Here is a 5,142-nt window from a genome sequence, read left to right on the forward strand (position 1 = left end):
TTCCCTACCACCCTGTTTCTGCTCATTTGTGGAATATGTCTCCTTTCTTATATATTTCTCTAATATTCTGGAAGTTATTTATTCTTTTCAACTCTAATATTGAATACAGTTTCCCTCTAATGCCCAATGTCATTCAGTTTATATTAAATTCCTCTGACCAGTAAATAAGATGAATAATTTAAAAAGCTATTATTTCTATTAATTTCCCCCAGTAATGATTTCCGTTACAGTTCTTGATATCATTCATTCCCCTAGGGCCAGTTTAATATTATCTTGTACTTTTTAAACAGTATTTCACTTCTCTCAAGAATTATTTTGTTCCTTACATTAGATTTCCAACCAAAATGTTTGCCATAACTTAGTTTCTCTTCCAGTCACTGTCATGAGTTCTGTGCCTTGATTAACCTTTTGCTTGGCTGGTGTTAATTTTCAGGCAGCAATACTCAGGAAGCGTATGTGTTGATGTTCTATGCCCTGGGTACATGAAAATGCCACTATTTTGTCTTTATTCATGAAAGAAAAGTTATCCAGAAAATAAATTCTAGAGTGAAAATAGTTTCTCTTAAAAATTAGTTTTAATTACAACCTAGTGGAATTGGAAACCAATACATGTTTATTTTGTAGATGACTTTGTTTCTTTTCTTTTTTTTTTTTTTTTTTTTTGCGTTATGCGGGCCTCTCACTGTCGTGGCCTCTCCCATTTGCGGAGCACAGGCTCCGGACGCGCAGGCTCAGTGGCCATGGCTCACGGGCCCAGCCGCTCCGCGGCATGTGGGATCTTCCCGAAACGGGGCACGAACCCGCGTCTCCTGCATCGGCAGGCGGACTCTCAAGCACTGCGCCACCAGGGAAGCCCTACTTTGTTTCTTTATCTATACACCTTCATTATTTTTAAAGACCGTCAAGGTGGTTTCTCTTTTCATTAAGTTCCGCCTGAACCTGGTACTTGAATCTTTCTTTGGTTCAGCTATTCGCCCTCTTTTCTTTGATCATCGATTTGGCTGCATTTTCTTCATGTTCTTTCATGATAAGAGCCAACGTGGCTTTCCTGGATCCATTCTCCTTATTCCGTGGCTTTTCCCAAACTACGCTCCTCTATTCACCCACCTTCCTCCACATTTTACACGAACGCTTCATGTTAGCCTTTTGCTTTAATAGCTCAATATCTCACACTGTCTATGCAGCTTTGTGTTGTCTCTGTCATTATTTCTAATTTAGCATGACTGTCTCTGCCTACTTCACTTTTTGATTCCTAATTTTCCTTTCCTCCTACTGAATACTGGTTCTGATTGGGTGAATATAATATCCTGTTGTGTTCAGCTTTGTTGAGAACATAATTAGGAGCTCTTCTGCTTTCCTGGGGAAGATGTTTTCAGCATGGAGCATTTCTTTAGATTCATAAGAGCGTCACTCTTAACAGCAATTTCTTTTTTGCCTTCATTTTTCACCGTTTTGGAAATGGCTTTGACCATAGTTAGTATTGGGTTACAACTCTGGGAGCTGAGACAGAGCATTTATAGTCCCTGAGTGGTGCAGGCATCCACTCAGGGCCCCGGTGTGCCATTCTCTCTGCTCAACAGTGTTGACAGAGTTGGGACAACTAGCCAGTATCCTGAAATTGTCCAGTGCCTTGGTGGGGTCCAATTACTTCTAGATCACAGAGGCGAGAAGGGATGTCTGGTGTTCCCCCTGTCCTGCCTCATGGACCTTTGCAAACACCCACCTTTTCTCCTCTAAGCTCAGGGATGTCAGGGAGGTCAATATCTTCCCAGACAGCCTCATGGCTTTGTACTCACCCTCTTGGAAGTCCTTCATATTGGACCCATGAATTAATTTATCTGGCATCAATTCCTCACTGTTTCTGGTACATGGATTGGTCACTCCCAGCATTGTTTTAAGATTTTCTATATTGTATATTCTACTGTGGCAATCTCAGAGAAGACTAAGTAGAGAGACACATGTTACTGCCTGTATCTTGCCAAGAATTCTTGACCTTTTTCTTTATTAGGAATCTCTTTGGAAAGCTTCTTGGGAAAACATGTGAAGTGGAACAAAGTTAACTGACCCAGAAAGGTGATTAAAAAATCCCAGAATTCTGTGAAAGTCCTGGAACCGAGTTCTCCCGTTGTTTACACAGGTCTGTCTGGCAACACAGACAGGCATGTCTCACTTAGCTCTTTTACTGTATTTTCTCTTTTTTAGATGGATGGTTGGAATACCTATGTACAGCCCCCAAAGCTCTGGTTGTAATGTTTGCTACCTTATTTATGTCTATAACAATTCTACACGTCCTTAAGATTCAATTCTAGTGCAAGTTTCTCCATGAAGCTGTCTGCTTCCTCTACAACAGTCAAAAATAAGCAGGTGGCTGGGGGATGTCCGTACCATACTGACAACTATATTTGGGTATTCCTTTATCCTCCCCTTTCAGGAGCAGGTAGTAATGATTTTCTTAATTGATTATGTAAAAAGCTCTATGGTTTTGCACAAGATATAACCACGAGGTCCTGGCTGACCCTTTCACAGCAGTTACGTGTGTTTCTCTCACGCGAAATTGGGCTTCTAACTCAAAGACATCACAATACTCAACCTAGGAGTTATAAGAGTTGATGTTTCCCGTTTAAGCATAGCTTGTTGTCAACACTTCAAATACTCATAATGAGTATTTGAGTGCTTTGGGTTTTTATTCACATGTCTGCCAGAATGGCTTTTTTAAAAAACAAAGATCTGTGTTTTTTACTATTCATTGTAGCAAAATTATTGTCTCCTTAATTCTATCATTACTTTCAGAGTGATTCAGATAATCAGAAAACCTTGCATTTTGAAGCAAAATCTTGATGTACGTACCATCAGCATAAACGTACCTTTATAATCTCTCTCTCTTTATGGTACCTGAACAGTGATAAACATGTGTCTTCCAGAATCAGAAAAAAATTAAGGCTGGAAGGTACCCTCGCACACATCTGATGAAAGAACAAAGGTGCCAGGAAGTGAAATGCATTTCCGGGTCACAGCAACTTCACGGTGGAGACCGGCCTCTTGGGGTCTATTTGGGTCATGCAGTGAATGACTGAAGGGGACGTGCAAATCAAAGCCACCACTTTGGGACACTCTGGAAGTGTGTACTAAAGATGAACACTTGCACACGCTTGCACCCAAGCTGTTGCACTTCACGATCACCAAGCATACATATATAATCACCAAAGACATTACAAGAATATTCACATGAGCAGTGTTACACTAGCTCCCAACTGGAAAGGATTCAATGTCTGTAAAATTTAATGGATATGTATATTTTGTTGTAGGCCTACAATAGAATACAATGCAGCTGTGAAAAATAACAAATTACTCCTTCTTACAACTTGTATGAATATCACAAATGTGATGTTGAGAGAAAGAATCACACTGTATGATTCCATTTATTTAAAGTTCAAAAAGTCAGAAATGACCAGGGGCGCGAGTGGTCTGCAAAGCAGTCATCCCTGTGGGGGCTGTGACAGAGGCAGCATAGCCAGCACTTCTGTATCTAGATGTGTGGGTGGCAGCGGTGCATTGACAAACCCTGCACTTTTTTCAGTGTGTATTATACTTCAATATACACAAATATTTACAAAATATTCACAAATATAAACACACACGATCTGTGACTTGTCAAACCCCTTTCCCTCTCAGGGCCTCGGTGTTCCCATCTGTAAAATGGGATGGATAAGTGAATTATTTCCCAAGGCCTGCCTGCTCTAACGTTCCCTGTTTATCCGCTCTCAGTTTCTGTTGCAGACTCTGTGTGCTGGGTGAACGCCAGTGGCACATGGTGGGGAGGGCTGAGCTTCCCTGGAGACACCTGTGCTCTACTTAGTGCTGGGACCTCTTCCCCAACAGGTGGCCATTCGGCTGCTGCTGGGGATTTCCCCAGGGTGAGCAAGCCCCGCTTCATTTTGAGAAGAAGTCTCATTCATTTCCAAACTGTTCTAATTATTGAAAACCCATCATACATTAACCTGGAATGTTCCCTACTGTCATTTACTCTCCAAATGCACCTACCTCTGATTTCTGACCCGGAGCAAAACCAAACCTGCTCTCCGGGGCCTCTCCAGGGCTGGACACAGGACAGTGAGTCCCCCCTGGTCTCCTCTGTCAGGGCAGGTGCCATCACGGGACACCCACTTGCCTGGCCCCCCCAGGCTACATCATTCATCCTCATCCTCCAAGCATCACCCCTGAGGTCAGCTCACTCTCCCGCGTCCACCTGCCCATCACATCTACATCGAATCCACATGTGGAGTGCAGACGGGGTGTGACGACAGTGACGCACAGCTTGTTATTTGGCACAGTGGATGGGGTTGAAGTGTGTGTGCGTGCACGCATGTTGTGTGTACACGTGTGTTCTGTGCTCCGTGGGTGCGTTTATGCGTGTGTGCCCTGAGTGTCCACTGAACCGAGGAGGCACCCCTGTCACACGCCCAGCACAGGGCCTGGCACAGGGCACGTAACAGCAAGTATTTGTACGAATGAATTGAGCACTGCACAGTGTGGCATGTGTGCTCTATTTTCTCCCTCTGCTCAAATATAGAATTCTTTAATTTTCCTAGGAGAAGCCAACGGGGCAAGTGGAGTTGGTGAAGCGGATGGCCAGGACCATGTCCTCCCACCAGGAAGCCCGCTGGCCCATCTCTCTTCTCCCCGCCTCTGGTCCTCCTCTGGCCCACAACGCCTTCCAGCACCGTCTGCTCAGGGAATTTATCTGAAATTACTCTCATGCAAACTCTGGCACCATGATTCGAACCTTGTCCAGAGGTTGGCAACTGTGGCTATAGAAGGTGACATCCTAGGGAAGATGAGGTGGGCGGAGCTCTGAGGACCTGGCTCTTCCTGGTTTGGTCCATGCGTCCAATGTCCTCCCTCCCCACCTGGTTGCCTGTGGCTGGAAGAGGAAGATCACTTGGCAGTGAGGCTTCGGCCACAGAGATACTAGAACGAGGCACTTCCCTCCCCACTGCATGACTGGGGAATCATGTGACCAGCGTGAGGGCCGCCTGTGTAGACACCAGGCTTTGTCTGACCAGCTTTTCTGTCTACATCTCAGACAGCATTCTGAGTGGAGGGCTTGTTTCCTGCTGATAAACTGCTTTTTACTACAAATTG

This window comes from Lipotes vexillifer, unplaced genomic scaffold, assembly GCF_000442215.2.
Source record: "Lipotes vexillifer unplaced genomic scaffold, Lipotes_vexillifer_v1.1 scaffold1359, whole genome shotgun sequence".
NCBI lineage: Eukaryota > Metazoa > Chordata > Mammalia > Artiodactyla > Lipotidae > Lipotes > Lipotes vexillifer.